Source organism: Ammospiza caudacuta, chromosome 6 (genome assembly GCF_027887145.1).
Source record: "Ammospiza caudacuta isolate bAmmCau1 chromosome 6, bAmmCau1.pri, whole genome shotgun sequence".
Taxonomy (NCBI): domain Eukaryota; kingdom Metazoa; phylum Chordata; class Aves; order Passeriformes; family Passerellidae; genus Ammospiza; species Ammospiza caudacuta.
The window spans coordinates 39,590,690-39,611,043 of NC_080598.1; the positions used below are offsets into that span (position 1 = coordinate 39,590,690).

The 20,354-nt window shown below is 35.8% G+C and overlaps 1 protein-coding gene across 2 annotated transcripts in view; it reads left to right on the top strand.

Annotated features, from left to right (window-relative positions):
• Positions 1–20,354, top strand: part of AKAP6 (A-kinase anchoring protein 6) — a 256,747-nt gene that overhangs the window by 47,453 nt on the left and 188,940 nt on the right. The window lies entirely within an intron of this gene.

Here is a 20,354-nt window from a genome sequence, read left to right on the forward strand (position 1 = left end):
TGAACGTGTTCATTCTCCAAAAGCAAGCAATAAGACATTATCAGTAACCTGACTGGCCATCTCACAAGTGCCCAGAAATATTCCCACTGATTTTAATGGGCTTCTGTATCTAAAACTCCCAAATGAAATTCCAATAAAATTCCCAACATTCCAGTAAACGGGGCCACTCATTTGAAATTTAAGGCAAAATTCAAATAGGTAATGCCTGGGACCGTAAGTGTATGTTCATTTGCATGGCCTGGTTTGCTGCAGCAGATGAAGCATGCTTTTGAGGGTAGCAGTCTCCAAAAATAGCACAAATGTTATCTCTTCAGAGTGAGCTGTCTTCAGAGTTGCATTCTGAAGCTTGTTTATGTGAACACAGTCTTCCTTCACACTCAGTGCAATGGTATTTTATTTGTGTTTATTTTAGGACTGTAGCTGTAAACTGTCTTAAAATACAACAGTGTATACTAACGCCAACCAGAGTGATGGTACTGTAATAAATCCTAACTAAATAGAGAGCTGATCATGATTTATTAATGGTCCCACTGTTTTTCTAAAAAAAATTAGGATAGACATTGCCAGCTTTTGACAAAAAGAAAGGACTAAATCCACAATGTGCAGTAAGTTTTTATCAGATACTGTGAGAAGATTTCTGCAGGCAGGCATGAGAAGTCTTGCTGGGCTTGGTGCTAGTCCTGATCTGGAAATGCTTGTGGCTGTATTAGCACAGTGCTGAGCTGAAACTGGAGCTCTGTGGAGATTGTGGGTGGTGTTTGCACCCAGCTTTGGGCTGGTTCAAAGCACAAGCAGAACTGATTTGTGCCTGCTTATGAAATGGGAATGTTCTGTACGTACAGCTCACCCTCATATGTCCACTAATACATTTTATTTATAAAATGAGTCAGTGAATGAATAGCATTCCTCATGGTTTTTCTTCTTTGTAAAGTTTATTTGTGAAGTCACAAGAGTCAATGGGAGTTCATAAAATACTGTCCTAAGGGTTTTAGCTATGTAAACAAATTAAGGAAGGTTTGAACAAACTCATTAGGAATACAGAACTTCTGTAACCTGTAAAACTCTATACAGACAAAAAGAAATATGACTGTAGAAACAAGTGTTTTGAAATTATTTTATATGGTATAATATAACATAGGCTTTAGATAAATTTTGAATAGCTTATCTATCTAGTATATAACAAAAATGAAGCAAAATACATAACAAAAAAATCCTAACCAAACAAAAAAATCCAACTACATCCTTGTACAGATATTGTTTTTCTTCTGTCCTCTGGCAGTATTCCTGAGGGGCTACTTCCCAATGATGTGTGTCCTTCTGGAACTGTTGTGCCCAGGCTTGACAGTGAGCTCAGTGTGAAGCTTGACCATTGCTGAGTAGACTGGAAAAAGTGTTTCACATATCTGTCAAACAACACATACCAGTTTAGCATTTTCTTGCTTTCCAAAACAACAGGAGATGATTGACTCGAGTTCAGCTTGTAATTCACTGCAGCTCCCAATCTCATTTCCCACAAAATGGTATTTTCACCTCTCTCTTATCCATGAAATTTTACATGTAGGATTTTACTTTTGTCTATTATTAAACTTGTTTTTCTTTTATCTCATTCCACAAGTATCTCCTCCAAGCAGACTCATTGTTTTCATCTGCAAATTTAAGAAATCTTCTTTCTGCTCCGTTGTCCAAATCATAATGAGAAAAATTAATTATATAGATACTGGATAAAAGTCTATAACATCATGGTTTCTGAATATAATTTTCAAAATGCAAATGTAGCAGTAAGACAAACAATTTTTCGTTTTCTCATAGTTTGTTTTCCTCAGCCAGGAGATGTCTGATTCCATTTTCATGAATCTATTTGTTTTGGATGCTTAGAACTGATTTCTTTCCTCTGGCTGTCAGTTGGCTTGTGGTGATAAGACTGGTTTGGGGATCCAGGCCACAGCAGACTCTTTGTATTATTCCTTGGAAAAATTGCTCAGCACACAGATCATCTCTTTCTCTTGTGAAAATTTACTCAATATCTCAGTTGCAGATCTGTCTGTGCTTCTGCTCTTTCTGTAGTCAAGAACATTGTTTCTTTATTGTGGCTTGTTCCCTAGGGATTTGATGTTTGCTGCTGGTCTCTTTTCATGCTACATGACCTAAGGCTTTACTACCCACCGCTGATCCTTTGAAAATACTTGTTTGTCTCACTTTTGCAGTGCCCTTTCTCAGAACCAGCCACATAGCATGAGTGGGAGGTTTTTCTTATATTGTCCCTTGAGAAATTTCCTGGAAAGCTCAGCTTCACATGAGTGCTTCAGGAAGATAGTTGGATGAGCTGTAACTCTTCAGATTCCAGAATGTCCTATTTTAGTCCTTCATCTGGCATTGCACTTAACTCAAGCTGTTCTATGATACTTTTACATTGCTCTAACACATTCACTGTAGCTGTTAGCAATTGTGAATATTGTAAAAGAGATTTTTAAAAATTATGGTTTTGCTACAAGCAAATATACAAGTGCTGTCTGTGTCCTTGTATTGTCTTAAAATGCTGAGATGCTTTCATGATCCATTAAGTTTTTTATACTTTTAATAAAATATATTTGCTTTTACAGCAAAATTTTTCTTGGAATCCTTCTGAGGTGTAACTTGGATTCAGCTCCTGTTCTGCTTTACTTTATATCCCTTAACTCTCACAAGGAAAGGTCTACTGTTTCAAACTATTGGTAGCTGCTTTCTATCTTTTTGGGGAAAAAAAGTAATTTGGGATGATCTAGGGTAATATTCTGTATCTGAGATGTCTGTTAATTTAGAACTTTTTTGGAGTTAGCACTCCCCCCCTGCTTTGTGACTTTATTATCTGAACCATATATCATTTATTGGCATAGAAACAAACACAATTTATGCTATGATAGTGTCTTTTTTGCAGACACTGCTATTGTCTATCTTTCCAAGTAGAGAGACTTCAGTCATCTTTTTCCAGGATGCCTGGGTCGGTCACAAACATCTTTTAACTGAATCTCTCACCTTTTCCTCTTGACTTCTACCAGAAAATGTTCATGAACTTTGGAGAGAGATCAAACATCCTGTAACAGTTATCCTTTCACTATCTGCGTTTCTACTTTTTTGAGGGACAAGGACTTTTTAGTTGCTCTTTTTCCTTGAATTTAAATCTTGGCTAAGAGGACAGTGTGAGAAATTATCAAAACAAGATCTTAAAGATATTAAAGTGTATTAGAATGTATTATATCTGCAGTTAGATACAGGTTATTCCTTTTTCCATTATGCTTTGAGCATTTTGAAAAAATGTAAAATCCGGGGTACAGTAGATATCTTTCTCTTCTCCTCCTCTTTAATTAGCTTTTTAAAATTTTCTGAATAGCTTAGTAGGCCTACATTTTTAAAATTTTCAGTTTTCCCCTGTGGCCTGAGCGTATTCCTTGATTTGGAAAAAAGTCGAGGAATAGCAGAAATAGATCTGTGTTTCTCAAATGTTATCTGGTCAAACAATCAGATTGCTTAGAAACCTTCCAACTTGTCTGGCAATTCTACAGTCTTGCTCAGACTGAAATTTTTATGCAAAATGATGTGACTTGATTACAACATCTTAATGTGCTCTATTACAATAACAGCACACCTGTAAAAGTAATTTTGGTTTTGTAGTTCTTAGGCTAACTTCTCTTCTGCCTAAGAGAGGAAAAATCACTTTCCCCACATCCCTCAAAAACTGTCCAAATCCCTTGCTGTGTTTTATCTAACATAAACAGAGGCTAATTCTGTGCAGAGGGCCATCCTGGGCTGTTCACTTGCCTACCAGGTCGATGCCTCCAAGGATGAAAGTGATTATCGAGCCAATTTTCTAGGTACTAATTAAGTTTACAATTTAGGTGCAAATTACTTGTCAGGATTTATGGCAGTCTGAGCTCAGAAAAGCAAAATTTTAGGCAGTGGAATACTTACACTGAAATGAGCAAAAGAGGTGTTTTTGTGGTATTTAGACATCTCTAAGCTAAATTACAGCTGAGAAAGATGATGCAGGACTGTGCTTTGTATGAACACAGAAAGAGCAGATATATTTTACAGGAGGCTCAGTTGCCTTCTAAAGAAAGCTGGATAAAATTAAGATAAAAAGCTGCTGGTTTGAATAAAATAAGAGGCTCAAAGAGTTAAGAGCTAATGAAAAGTAGAAAAAATTGAGAAACAATAAGAGGTTCCTACCTGTTTCTGAGTAGAGAAGTGAGTACTGTTTGGTTAGTCTGCTGTTATCTATCTATCAAGGGAATAAAAATAGCTAAAACTGGAGAAGCCTTAACTGGTAGCCCCAGAGATAATGGAAGATCTTGCTTGCATAATTTATCAGTAGAAATGAATAATTTAAAAAAGTTGCAGACAGCATTCTGGACCCTTTTAAGCTTGGACTTTCTTTCTGAAGAGGCAGGAAAGGTGACCAGTAAAACATGTTGGAATTGGTGTTCTTGTGACGAAGGGATTTGAATATTCTTTGGAGGGGTAGAACATCAGCTCTGGATATTCCATCCAGGCTTGGGCAAAACAGATTAAAAAAAAAAAGATAAAAGAAAATGCATATGTTACCTGATAGACTCACTTGAGGTCATAGACATGGCCTTGGGAAAGGAATTTTGAACAATGTGTGGAGTATCTAAGCCCTTCATCCCTTAAAGCAATGAACAGCTTTAATCAGCTTGAGTTTCTGCAAAGCAAACACCTAACAACACACTGAGCAAAAATTCTGCAACCTGTGGATTTTTTTCCAAGGATACAGATGCATTCATTAGTTCTCAGTGACATATTTGGACAGAGAAGGGTGATGTGTAGTTCAGGGAGTTTGTAGATACGAGTACAGCAGCATCTGCAGTGCTGTGGAGGTGTTGAAGTTGTCCTAAAATAGACATTTAGATTGTTCAGCAGTCAGGAGACTTAGAAGAAAAAGGTGAACATTTGCCTGTGATGAGGAAAAAAGTGGGTCTTCTATGAGTCACAGCTTCTTCTAGTTCTAAAATAAAAACTGCAAAATCTCATTTTCATTTATATATTTACACTTTTGAAACATACTTACTCCAAAATTTTTGTTGTAGATGTCACCAAGACATGAATGCATCTAAGTGCACTTTGAGTCAATACAAATTATTATTTCTTCCTCTCCTCTCTCCATATTGCTCCTACATTAAAATATGTTAATACAACTGTAGAAAATGAGCTAATATGCTCTACCAGTGGTCCCTGGAGAAATATTAAAGTGACTATCATATTCCAGCACAGATGTTACCTATTACAGTCTCCTCTAGCCTATATCTTAGTCTGATTAAAATAGAAATATTTACTGGATACAATGCTGTAATGATATAAATTTCATTATGATGAAAAAATTTTGTATGTCAGGCCATTGGACAAATTCATTAAGAAATAATTTGCTGAGAGAATGTGTTGTGTTTTTTAGTATTTGTGTATGTGATGATTATAACACATACTGATGTTCAGATTTCCTGGAAAACTATTTCAGTGGTGTAGGTAGAATTTAGTACTGTCAAATTTTAAAATGAGAGGTCATCAACAGTATATAATTATCTTTATTCAAAAGTAAGTGATAGGAATTTGTTATCATAGCTGTGACTGTTGCAATAATTTTTTATGGATATCTATGCAAATATAGATGTGTGTGTAAGCAAAAACAGACACAAAAGCAATGCCTCATAAATCCTAGTGGGGACTTTTTCTTAATGATTTATGTGAGTCTCTATGTTAGAAGGTAGAAAAATGTATTATGGCAGTCACTATTTCTGATCTGCATTGTGAATGAGGTGTTCACAGGTGTTTTCTTGCTTTGGGTATTTCAGTAGTCTTTGTGGATGTATTTCTTATTGGCCATTATAGGGGCTGAGTTTGTTACTTTTGCAATTTATAATTATGTGTCACTTATAATAGATATCCAAAAATTCTAATATGGCATAAAGGAACAGTCACAGTCAGGCACAGAAAATTGCACAAACTGTAAGAAATTTTTATTTTTTAGTTTGTTACATTATGTTTAAAATTTCCTTATGAGCTTTTATTATGGAGAGTTGACAGAAGAAATTTCAGGTTATAGGATGATTGCTGTGTGAATGCCAAAAATACAGTATGAATATCTCAATTACATAACAAACGTGCATTTTAATAAGAGCAGGTTCTGAAAGTTGGTGATTTTTAAACATCCTTGGATATTTGCCTCTTGCATTATGTGAATTACTCCTCAGAATGAAATCCCTTTTTCATTAGCTAACTATTAGAAACCCTGCTGTGGATTGATGTGATTGCTTAGTAAGTCAGCAAAACAAACAGGTTTTATGTATTTTCTTGTGCAGAAGGCAAAAGGAGAACTAATACCTGCCAGTTTCTCCCTGTAAGTGATTCCCTGGAGAAAGACAGCAGTTTTCATGTAGTCAGTTATTATTCTAACCCTTGCATTTCAAAAGATAGAGCACTTCTTTTTTTGAATGTGTTTCCATTTGTTTTTAGAAAACACATATAATTCAAAAGGCATAAAGCAGCACTGCATGACAGTGTTATACTACAGAAATCAAAGCACTCCAAAGTTCTGACAGAACATTTATAAGTTTTCACAAAATATAAAATCTACTAGTAGTACTTTGCAGTTTTCCTTTCCCGCTGAGCAGTGTACTTCCTTTTCCTAATGTGTTAGCTGAGAAAAGGTATCACAGAAATGTCTGAGCCATATCCTTTTATTCTCCTCAGCTGGCTCTGGAGCCATACATGCCCTTCACTGTTGTTCCATACTTCAAAAGGGCCTTGAAGCAAGCTCCAGGATACAGTCTTCTCTTTTGGTGAGGCCTTTCATCTCTTTGTGTAGAGATGAATACATTTGCCTCTGATAGAAACAATGCAGATATTCCACAGGCAAGAAAGCAAGTTTCTTCATAATAGGTTCTGTAGATTTAATAAGTTTATCTGCTAATGTATAGGGAAAACATGATTTTTAGACATGCACTTCCAGTATGTTTGTGATCTGAAATTATGAAATTTGTTATTTTCATAACTGACATACATATATGGGCATATATATAAGTGTAAGTGTATTTGTATGTGAATGTTTGTAGTACCATAACAGAAATACAGTGCCACTACTACTCTTGCATATGCATTTATTCCTCATGCATTTCTGGTTTTTCTCAAAAATTCTTCTGAATTACCTGCCCTACAATACTAGAGAAATGATACTACAGTTCACATTAGTGCACCATTATTATGTGTAAGACCTCTGTGTTTGCAGTTCACCTTGTGCTCCATAGATATTGAGGGGCTTCTCTGTGTCTGTATGTCTATTTATACACTGACAGAATAAAATCTTCTGAAGGGACAGAGTACGGTTAGTACCCTTTGGGAAAAAAAAAAAAAATTATAGTCAAGGAGAAATGTTTTATTTCAAATGGTCCCAAGTGTCTGTATTTTTGAGTACAGTAAACTATCCAAAAGGCCCCACAAATAAAGAAATAGCATTGTATTTTAAGAACATTAAGCAGTGTGGTTGATACACCACACAATCAGTTTGTATGAAAGGTATGGCTGACATCTCTTTCTGCATCTCAGCACTGTCCAGCAGCCAGGCAGACAAAATCATGAAATGGAAGTCTGCAAAACAATTAGCCAACTATGCTCTAACATCATAGAGCTAAGATGCTAAATGAAACATTCTTACTTGCTCTTCCATGGGTATTTTGAGGAAGAAAACAAAGCTAAAATACTTTTAATTAAATCTAGGATTTTTAGGCCCTAACTGAATTTCATAATCTGGACACTTAAGAATATTATCAGCTACTGTAAGACTCATGATAAAACAAAGGGAAGAGGGCTATTTCCAAGGCAATACAGTAGGATTTGTACAGACATGGTACCACTGTAGCTAGCCTGTGTTTTCTTTGCTAAGGTCATCTGCACTTCTTTCATACAGTATTTCTGGGGACTTCCCAATAGTTCAGATGCTTGGTATAACTGTTTAACTGAAGACAAAACAGTTTGCTACACATTTGTTTATCTGCTATCATCTGTACAGGATCCCTTTTTCACATGGGACTAGAATCTTAAATTGAAATAAATAACTTTGATACATTGGATTCAAATACCAAATTTTACACAGTAAAATGGGTAACCTCATATGTATTATTACAAATATAACCTTCTCTTCAAAAAGTACTTAAAGTACTCACCTTGTTTAGGAATCTAGACCAGCAGTTCAGTACGAGGCATCAAAACAGAGGTAAATTGAAGAATACATGGGAAGGGAGCCCACTCTCTTTCCTCCAAAGAAGCATTGCATTTCTGGTTACAAATAGGATTGTTTACTTTCAGAAATCTCTCAAAATTCTGAATGCTGTATTACTTTCAAACTTTAGGTAGAATAAGAAGTGATGAAGACACTTTTTTAAACCACATTACAATTTAGGTGATGTGCTTTTGATTTTCAGCTGAGATCTGCAAGAATAGCTTCCCTGTCTCAAATCTGTTCAAGATTCAGTTTTGATCCTAAGTATGAATGAAATAGTTTTAGTATCTCTTAATGTTGGTTTTATCTTCCTTTTTTTTTTTTTTTTTTTTAAGCTAATGAATAGCTAAATCCCCAAACTGACCATTTGAGCAGCAAAGACTTCATGGCAACCTCCACTGCAATTTAAATTACTGTGCTCAGGTTTGTAGTTGCAGCATTTGGGTGTGATTTGTGAATTTGATCAATTCTCAATTATTAGATGGATTTTCTTTTCTATTGTGTTATCTGATACAGGAGACAGCAAATCAGAATCAAGGAGCCACACCTGTAAGTTATTAAAGAGGTTGCTTGAAAATTGCCAAGGAAAAACCCATGTTATATGGGTATCTTACAGAACATCTGAAAAATGCATTTTCCTTTATTCACAAGAATACACATCAGATTCAGGTGCAGACTGGCTTGGGACTTTTATTTGTTAGGTTGCAAATCATGTTCTAGCTGTTGGTTGCTAGCTTTATTTTCTAGCTTCTCTCTCCTGTTTTATTTTCCTTTCAGCTCTTTTCTGGTTCTCTCTCAAAGTTTTTGTCTTCCAAATCTCCCATCTGATTCCTGTCATTTTTGATTTTCTTCCTCCTGTTTGTCCTTGGCTGAAGCACAATGCTGAGTCATTTGCTGCCATGCTGAATGGCTGCTTCAAACATCCCTGCTTCCTTCCTAAACCTGGAGCACCACGTTGTGGGGAGAGCAGGAGTCTGACAGAGCACATGTTTGAGAATACTTACTGCATTAAAAATGAAGGAGGGAAGTAGATGACAGTGCTACACATGGGCCTTACTTCTGTGTAGAGCATTTTTGTTTTGAATTCTGGGCTTGTGTAATGTCTATAACCATAAAGGGGTGAAAAATAATCCGTTTAAAGTGTTTAATAAGTTTTCTAGTATGCTCAAATCAGTGAATGCACAGGTTATTAGGGTGCAGGACTTACTTCAAACAGTTTTTTGAGTGTGGTTGTGGTACGTTCCTGCAGCATCTGGGTAGTCAGCCCCTGGCTTTGTGTTAACACCAACTGCATTACTGGAATCTGACCTTGCTGATTTTATTGGAGGTTTTATGCTTAGTTTTGTTTGTTCCCCTATGAAAGATGAAGATTCAATTGTTACAATTGAATGACTAATGATTTTGCCTTGATGATTGAGTAGTTTGTCCTTGAATAGGAAATACAGCTTTTAGCATTTATGGAAGGGAGGTGATTTAATTTTGGTAGTGAAATACTGCGAATGGGGAGGAACTATAAATTAAACAGCTACAAGAATTCCTAAAAATTCTCCATTAAACAGCAATTATTAGATGCTTCAAATCTTCTTTGAAGGCCTTACTTCCTCAGCAAATGGACTTTGCTCTCTTGCAGAACCAGTTGCAATTGGCAAATTACCCAGTGCATGGAGGTCGACTTAGCAGGGCCAACCAAACAGAAATAATAATAAGAACAACAACAATAATAGTAACAGCAATGATAACAATAGCAAAAATACAACAATAATAGAAAAAAATTAAAAATAAATACACAAAATCAAAATATTTGTATTTAGTAATATAAAGAAAGACAGGAAATGAATGGACATTTAAATAAAGTTGAGCAAATGCACACATAGGCAACTTTATACTCCTGGGATCCTGTTGAACTCTATGGAAGTACAGAAATGGAGAGTTTAATAACACATTTGAATTAGTTTTTAACACGTAAATAACATATTTGTAGTGTTTTATTTACTTCTATGATTTTATTTAATTGTATTTCTAGTAGAAAAATTACCTTCACAAGGTAGAAGTTTTGTGTTGTAGTATGGTAGGAAGATCTTTGCTATTTCTCTTCTTGGTTCACTGTATAAGACAAAGTAAGTAAGTGATAACCTTAAAAAATTTCTTTGTGTGTAATTAATTGCACTTATTATGTATGTCAGTCTTCTTCTTATTCCTTATTTCTATTCTTACAGCATGGGCAAGAAAGCCACAAAAAGCATAGGGTCCTAGAAAGCTAGAACTTATGTTAACACAAAGAAATCAAACACCCAGAGGCCCTGGGCAATAGTATTTAGTAACTTCAGTATTAAAAAGAGCAGTGAGACATTTCAGGTCCAGCAGACATCAGAGGCAGCAGGTTCTGCTGCAGCTGTGCTGCAGCACCATCTAGTGCTGCAGGAGCTGCCTAGTGCTGCTGAGGAGGGAAAAAAGAAATAAGGAGGGATGGGAAAAGCTTGCTTTCACATGCACAGAACTTTGGAGCATTACCAATAGTGATTGGCAAGTTTTATAAAATATTTATCTGAAAAAATTGTCTTTACTAATGTCAAGTTTAGCATACTTGCAAAATAGAATGCTTGATCTTGTGGTGGTAAAGATGACATAGAACCCTCAGAGAAATATGTGGGCATTTATGTACATATATATAGATATGCACTTCTGCTACCTTGAAACATTCAATATCTACAGTGATTTTTTACTATTTCTCTATGTCAGAAAAATACCAGTTTGGTAATACCACTAGCAGGAGACAGTGTTTAAATTAAGGGTGTCCCTGAAGATGGAGATAGCTATAATCCCAGCCCTTCCTGCTTGGATACAAAATTAAAGCTTCTTCAGGTTTACATGGATCACTGGGTAAATTAATATTTCGGCAGGTTTTGCACCCTGTTTTGAAGTTGTTTGCACAGCACACCCACTGCACAATTGACATAGTGCAGACCATACAGACACAATGGGGCTTGTAAGATGTCCAGAATAAACTGGCAGAAAAATCAGCAGTAAGAGCAAGTTATGGCAGCTCAACCCCTGGTGAGACCACTGCTGTTATCACCCCTCACCCTCCCAGGCAGTCCCTAAGGCAAACTCTCTCTCTGTAGCAGCATGGTTGTCTCACTGTTTTGTTTACAGTTCCAAATTTATTTAAAACAAAATGAGCACTTATATTTTGTGGAAAGAGTTATTACAAAATCAGTTTTCTGGAAGAGTTGCCGACATCAATTTAGCGACATCCTGGAAACATAATGCACCCAGCATGATAAAATTTTAGCGTGAGAAATGTCCTTATGTATTAAGGAGACTAATGGATTTTGTTTAATTTCCTTTGATAAGTTTAGGAGCATCTAAATATCCATTATCTAAATATGTTTCTAAATGATCAGCTCCTTTTATCCAAACGTACTCATCCTTCAGCGAAAAAACCAAAATAATCCAAACAAAACCAGTGAAAAAGATGAAAGGATGCAAAATTTGAGGTAGCTGATTATGAGAGCAGGCATGAATCTTCAAAATTATCTGTACTCTGTCTTAAAAATCTCTGTGTGAGTTTTCTGCTCCTTTCTTTCTGTCTGTGAAGTTCTGTAAGAATTATTCACACATAGCACATACAGCTGTGCACATCAAATGCTAATAAGAAGCAATGTGAAATATGCAACAAAATACTGTACTGGTTTTGTGTGTGGGTTGAATAAGGGGCTTCCAGTCCATTGAAGCAGTGATAAGACCAAGATTTTTGTAGGGGTTTTATTCTTTCTGTTCCTTTGGAACAATATGGGCATTCATTTAACTATGGAATAAAACTATTTGGCTTTCTGCACAGTTTCATTTCACTGCAACTCACATGGACTGAAAGAGCAGCTGAATAACTTGATATGGAAAATTTACAGGTCATGAATATTGGATGTAACAGCTGTTTTCTTTTAAAAAAATTGAATTATGTAATCTTATTGCTTAGAAATGTCTAGAATGTGACAATCAATTGCTTGGAATAGGAGAAGGAAAACCAGTTTTAGCCAGCCTTTCATTTCCTAGGAAATAGCATGTTTAGAGTTTTTCATTATTAAATCCTTCGGAAAACAGTTTTTGTATTATGAACTCAATATTTTTTATAGAAAAAAGTGCAGTCCTCGTTCAACCTACTTATTCTATTTGTTCTCTGTGAAATTTTAGAAATGCAATTTAGAGAAAGTGTTTCTCTCCAGTAACCTTACTTATCTTTTGGTTTGTCAGGAGGATGATGAAATGTTGTAACAGAGAAGTCTGACTCCACTCAGAGTGTTTGAATTGCAGTATATGTCTTCAAATGTGTCGGCTCATACTTTGTAATGATAATGCATTGAGGATTTTTTAATAGGATCCTAAGCTTGAATTGTGTGAGTGAAATCTGCAGCTCCAGCTGTTTTCAGTTCAGCTGTTTGCTAGAATAACAAGGGAGTCAATGTGTGCACTCCAAGCAGGTCCATTTAATTCCTTGTTTCCTGAAAGAAAGCATTTGAAAGTGTAGGGAGGACGAGATTAAACCTTCAGTCTGGCTGGGTGCTAATGGAAGATAGGCTGCATCCAAGGAGTACCTCATAGGTATGCAGTGAAAAAAGTGATTCTCAATGATACTCCATTTAAATTATGGTAATGAAAGTGCCAAGGGTGGTGTTCCCTGTGTCCTTTATCAAAAGGAGATGTTAATGTCTGCTACCTCTCTTTGTCTCACATAGATGCATTTCTTCCTGTAGTTATTCTGAAGATATTAAATAAATGCAAATACAGGCAATTGGACAAGCACTTGGGAGACATTTGTTAAACTTTAATTTTTAATTATGGAGGTAGACAGCAAAAACTGTATTTTTAAAATTCATCTGCTTTGCTTTTAATCTGTTTGTTGCTTGCAATGGAAATGTTTTCCATTTCTGCTTATAATGACTTGGTGGTGTGCTTAGGGAAAATTTTAGGGGAAATAATAAAATGATCTGTTAATTGTATCTTCATTAAGTTTGATCATTCCCACTTCTGTATTTAGACTTGGTTATGTTACCTGCAAGAGAATGACACCATCCTATGCTGCTATATTCAAATACACAAATTGAATTTTATCGTAATGTTTTTATCTTGAATTTTATCTTAAAGTTTTAGAAGAAGACTGGTATTTTTCTGACATAGAGAAATAGTAAAAAAATCACTGTAGATATTGAATGTTTCAAGGTAGCAGAAGTGCATATCTATATATATGTACATAAATGCCCACATATTTCTCTGAGGGTTCTATGTCATCTTTACCACCACAAGATCAAGCATTCTATTTTGCAAGTATGCTAAACTTGACATTAGTAAAGACAATTTTTTCAGATAAATATTTTATAAAACTTGCCAATCACTATTGGTAATGCTCCAAAGTTCTGTGCATGTGAAAGCAAGCTTTTCCCATCCCTCCTACCCACCTTGAATTATTGTGTGTAGGTCTTTGATGCACTCCAAAGATAGTTACACTTGTGTGAATCAGTAAATACCAAGTAGAAAAGAGATCTGAATTTTGGTCTCTTTTATTGCCATTAAGAATCACAGAAATGTAATAGAAAACATTTCTAATGTAAAACATTTTTTTTTTAGTCATACACATTTGAGTCACTTATACAAAGTGGATATCATGGAGAGAAAGCCTGTTCTGCTTTTGAGAAGAATTTCCAGTTGAAATTTCATAGCAAAATTTTGATTTAAGTCAAGAATATTTTTTTCCAGTGAAGATTTCTTTAACTGGAAAATTTGAAACTAGCTTAACTCTTCTTATCCAGGTCGGTTGCTTATACTTATAAAATATCAAGTTAGTTGAAAACAAGGATGGCATTTTTGGTCTTTTATATAAAAAACGTTGAGTTCATAAAAGAAATTTTGTAGGCTGTCTGATTTGTAAAGGTTAGCTCAAGGGGAAAAGCATAGGAATTAAACCTCAAGCAAAAGTATGTAATTGAAAAAAGTTACAGCGATGTTACAAGTTTGAAATTAGAAGCCTTTCGGATAAGTTCTGAAATTTTTTTCCTCTAAAATAACTGCCAAACCCCTCATTTTTAGCAAATAAATATATAAATCAATAATACACACACACCTCCAGTAATTTCATTTAGACTGTGTAAGATTTCAACACAAGTGATGAAATCTATTGTGGGTGTCACTTCATTGAGCATTTTACCTAACCCTTCCAAAAGTGTATTTGTATTTCAAGAAAAACATATGACTCATTCTTTAATGCTAACCTCAGATGTTTTCCTTCTGGCCTTCTCTCTTTTCCACCTCCAGAATAACTCACTAAAAATGAGTCCCATTTTGCAGTTAGCAATAAAGATCTTTCAAAACACTTGTGATGAAACCTTGCAGCTTTGCTGAATTGTCTTCTTGCTATGCAGTGTTTCATAATTAACATCAGCTCATGTATGTTATTCTGTCTGTATTTCTTTCACCATGGTATGATTTTATGATTTTTGTAGTTTTTCTAATTAAGATGGGAGTCCATTTCCAACTCATCAACTGTCTATGTGTCTTTCTCACCCAACTTGACTCATCTACTGCTCCCTCTTGGAACAGGGATTGCAATCAAGAAGTAAAAGCTGCCTAGTAATGCAAACAACATTCTGAGATGTGCTTCTTGGAGTTACCTGATATTAAAAAAAAATGGATTTCCTGCTGTTAGACAGGTATGAATCAAGTTTCAAAGAGAACTGAGCGATTCGCCATCAGTTTTTCTTTTTCAGTATTTTACAATTTAAGCCCGAAACCAGAGGAATCCCTGGTAGAATCACAGCATCTCAATGTGTCATGCAAAAATTACAGTTTTAACTAACTTCGAAAATCTATTTCACATTGCTAAAAGGATACAATCTACTGTAGCCTAAGTAGCTACCTGTTTAAATACTAGCAGCTGATGGAAACTGAGGTTTTTCCTAGGAAACATACAATATTTCTAAATCCAGAATTATTTGAAGCTAAACTGAAGAAATCATTAACTGAAATGATTTGAAATCATTTTGAGCAATGATTTATTTTCCAAAAATTTAGCCAGAAGTTGTTCTAAACTTCCTTATAGCATTTACTGGCTGAAGCTATGCTGCAGTAGCAAGCCAATGCTTTCATGATGTCTTCAAATTGTTATGTTATGGTATTTAATAAGAAATGTTCTCATAAAGTTACTTTTCTGAAGGAAGGTGGTTATGTAATAATAACAGTAATGTTTCTGTCTTTATGCTCAGCTTTCAGCACTGTGTATGCATTCAGGTGTTGTACACTATCTGGGGTGACTGTAGTGCTTTCAGAAAAGCCTCTCTTGGTGTGTGTGCACACAGAAGAACTGGCTGACCAATACAGCTCTAACCTCTACAGTCAGATGAGCTGTTTGTCCTGGTTCCCTGTGTGAGGTTAGGTCTGCCACTACTGGAAGTATGAGGATGGGTGGGAACAGGAGAGCTGATCCACGAATTAGAAAAAAAGAAAGGAGGGGAGGGAGGAGGGAAGGGGAAGGAATGAGAATGAACAGCAAATGAGGGTGTGGAGGAATGACTGAGCCTTTAAGCATGACTTAGAAATAGTTAGACAGCCAGAGAATTCCAAAGGAATCCAGGGTTACCAAAGGCCTGTACAGAAGAGGGAGCCCTTTTCAAAATAACCAAAAGGTATTGTTATAGAGTTCAGCTGTAATAAGTTTAATGACTCAAACTTATTTTCTTCTCGCATTTAGAATGTAATAGTTAATTATTACAAATATGAACATTGCAAAAGTAAGTCTCTGTTTTGTAAGTAATAAATCTCTCCATTAGGGAAGTAATAACTTCCTATTAATACATTTGTTCCAAGCATATGATCTACCAGGTCCTAAAATAAGTTTTAAGCTTCCTAATATGAACCAAGTAGATATTTCCACTCTTTTCAAAGCTTAAAAGCAAAAGCTGAAGTAAATTTGGGGTCAGTTATTCAATTTTATGCTGTGAATTAGAGGGTCTCGTCTCCAAGATCAGCTTTACAGGGTTACCAAGTGACTGATATGATACTGGATTCCTTCCTGTCATAATGCCATAAACATTCTGCTGGAACTTAGGTCAGTGCTTAAAATAACCTTGCTAATTGCAAGTCTCCAAGTGTCGGCTGAAATTTCAGTGAGCTGCCACACAGCAGATCTGGATGTTGAGAAATCACTACTGTAGTTTAGAACGTGCAGGGGAAGAGCAGACAGGCCTAAACTTGATCTGCACAATAACACAGGTAGAGGCAGCAGACAATTCTCTACATTTACTGTAAAACAAAAGATGTTGACTCTGCACTGAAGATGGATTGGGTTACAGATCATCTATGGCTTACTTGTCTGTCTTTCAAACAGACATTTATTTTTTGAATTGCTGGTTGCATGTAACTCTTTTAGCTGAGGAAAGGAAATGGGACAGTCCTTTTTTTTTGCAAAGCTGAAAAATGAGAACTCTCCTTCGGTATACATGAGGTAAGACACCGTTAAGCTAAAATATTTTACAAAATGTTAAAAAAAGTGTAAAGCAATAAATTTAAAGTTTGATTTTTTTAATAAATCAGTCGGTTTTGAAGTCCTTTAGAAGTATTGCATGACCTAAATGTGTTTGGTTTGAAACAGTACATTGTGTTTCCTGTGCACTGTGAATCTAACTTGCAAAATTGGCAGATTTTTTTCTCTGTAGTTGTAGCTTTCTGAATTCTTCAGTCTCTTTCACTCACTGTTCTACACACTGTAAAGCTTCTGCAATCACAATCTTAGGCTTGAACAATTAAAGCCTTTCACTTCTGAAGGTAAAAAATGTTTGTAATGTGTAAAGTTCTTGGTCTCCTGTTTCCATGTGGAGATTTTAGCTTTTTACTGGATGTTGAGGTGAAACCTAATGCTCAGTCTTCTCTAGTCTCTTAGACATTACTCAGCTAACTTTTTATAGGTCACAGTATAATTAGAAATAGACACTTTAAGATTCTAATTGCATTACTTTGGCTGCAATTTTGACCTATATTGTAGAAAGAAGTGTTTAGTAAAGGTTAGGAAACCATCAGACTGAAAATAAAGTAAGTAATAGGAAACAAGGAACTTCATCATTATATGCAAATTTTACTAATCCTATTAGAACCTTAATAAATTCTGTAGTTTTTCATAAGAAGACAAAATGTCCTAAAATATCTGTTGCTTGTCACAGTTGCACTAGCTTATCTGACCATTTAAAAAGAATTCTGAGCATTGTACGCTTTCCAAATGCTCTTTGTTTTAGTTTTGCTCTCAGCTCACAAAATTCTGTGTGTGCCATATCCTGAGGAATATGCTCAGACTGTTCAAAAGCATCTGTTCTCTCTGCAAAATTATTCATTCTTTTGAAATTGTCTACAGGAAAAGTTCAAGAATTTTTTGGTTAGCCACGGCTGTTTTCTTTCAAGATTTGCATTGGCTTAAGATGATAAAGGTTTTTGACTTCTCTGAAGCAAAAATTGGCACTGGATGGAGAATTGTTGACGTGTAGATTCTGCAAGGTGCCAGACGAATGGGAAATCAGCCCATAGATTATGGCAGCAGTTGCATCTGTTATTTGGATAGGAATTTTTCGTTGACTTTTAAAAGGTTTTTATTTTTGCTCTTCAGCTGCCCATGCATCAGTGGCCAATTGCTCTTGTTTAGGCTTTGCTGGCTAAACAAGTTAGTACTTTTCATCTCCGTAATGGCAGTTGCCATATTCTTCTCCAAAGTGCTATTTGTGAAAGTTTGATTTAAAGCTCAGAAAGGAGTGGAAAATTCTGCTACAGCTTTATGGGCTTAAGACTAGGCTAAGTGTAGTAGGTGCCTATTATTGCTCCATTTCATATCCTTTTCTGATTGCTGCTTCATCTATTGATGTATCAGTAAAGTAGGGATCTGAATTCATTCTATTCCATATAAGTAAAACTAGGGAGGTGTTTTTGCTCTTCTGTGGGCATGTCTGTACTACCATTTTATTTTGGATTGGGAATGTGATTTTGAAGTGGATCTGCTGTTTATCCCTATTCAGCACTCTTGGGTTCATGCTGGAGCAGTCCCTCCATGTGCAAACTGCTTGCTATTGCTCACAGTCCTTGTCCTGTAGAGGTTTCTTTTTAAAATTTGCTTACTCAATTCCCTTGTCTCTGCTTATGCTTCATTTATTGTCGCATCTGTGGTGATATTTTCTTTTGCCTTGCTTCTGACTTGATAACTTTTTGTGAAGACAGATTTTGCATTTAATGTTAATGCGATTGCCTTGAATGAGATACATGGTTGGTATGGTAATTGCCTCTTCCATATCTATCATGTTTACTGAAAAGTGAAGAAATTTTCTCAAGAATGAATACTTCTCCTGGTTTACTTTGGTTTTGCACTATGCTTACCTCTCAGACACAAAATCAGAAACTGTAGAGTCAAGTTCAATTCTGATTATTACGTGAATTTCATTTTAAGTCTGCAAAATGATTTCCATAAATTATAAAGGGTCATTATCAGTAAAGGGTCATTACAATGAGCAATTGTAATGTTCTGCCATCCTTCATGCTTCAGTCTTGGAGTGTGATACACCTCTATTAAGAACTATGGCCTCCCTTGACCCCTTATTAAAGGAACTAAACAGGTGGTTTGGGTTTTAGTACCTCTTCTTGCTGGAAGTTAATTCATAGTAATGGCTGAGAGGAATCACAATGTTCTACATAACATATTAACATTTGATTAATGTAGGGCATTTTTGATTAATGTTGGGCAGGATATTGAATTATAGTCAGTGGTAGAATTTTAAGAAAATGGATGTAGAGGGGATATATAAATATATTAGATTTAACAGATTTGCTGGTATCAATACTATTTCAAGAATTTCTCAGCTGACCAAGCTTCCCATTGCCTCAGAGTTACTCAGTGTCTCACAAAATTCTTGATGAAGTGGTGAAAATGTGTCTGTGAAAAGGCCTCAATATTTAGGAGCTGTAAGAGAAATAAAAAAGATTGTTTCAAAATACCAAAGCTCCTTTCATTTTACTCAAACTTGCCAAGATTGGCTCATCTGACTGTGACTTGTTGAGAAAAGGAAAATTTTTTTTGTTTTTCTTTAACCTTATGGATTTCATGTTTTGGTAGATGACCTGCACAGAAATATATTGCATTTCTGAAATGTGTTGAAAATACAAAATGTTGTTTTCAGGATTGTTGTACAGTAAAACTGTAAAGATTGCTGTACAGTGAAACCTGCCAGAATTAGACAGTCCCTCAGTGTCCCTGGGTGTTTTCTGTGACCCGTGTGGAGGGGGAGGCAGCTGGGCAGGGTGAGCAGGCTCTGGCAGGGCTGCTGGCTGCAGCAGTACCGAGCAGGGGTTACTGTATTTCCAGGCTCACATCCAGCCCAGCACGGCCCCTTGGGCTCAGAGGAAACCTTGGGACCCAGCTAGGGCTCTGCTGAGCCAGCCCAGTTCTTACAAGAAGAATATGGAAATATGAACACTTGAAATTTGTGTGCCACTTAGCTTTTCTGTTCCCTGTCTATACTCCAGAATACCACAATTCAGGGATCCAGTGCCATTTATTGTGCATCTTATTATCAGAGGAAGATAAACATTAGCCTTTGTCTAAATTTAGGATTTAGTTCAAGGCTAAATTGATAACTATTTTTGCAAGAAATATAAATTTTTACACATGACTTGAAGGCACAAATACACATTAGAAGCTTGAAGCCACTAAGGTTCATTAACTTCTGCACAGACAAGTTTGACTATTGAATTTCAAAGGGTTGCTTTACAAGCCCAAGCATGGAAACTACCATTCTCTTTCTCATTGAGCCTGCACAGTGGCAAGAGTTACACTCATCACTGAAAGCTACAGTCTAGACAAAGATAATTTATAAGTTCTCTCTTTAGCTTGAAAATAAAATGGCATATAAAGAAGCCTGTTCAGAGATAAAAATGTTTGCTGTCAGCATAAGAAACTGTTTGTCTCACAGGCCATCCTGTCTTGCTTTCCTAAAGATGGAAATGACACTGACTGTGAAGAGCTTTATAAATCAAGGATCCTATTTCAGTTAGCAACCTGTAATAAATATAATTT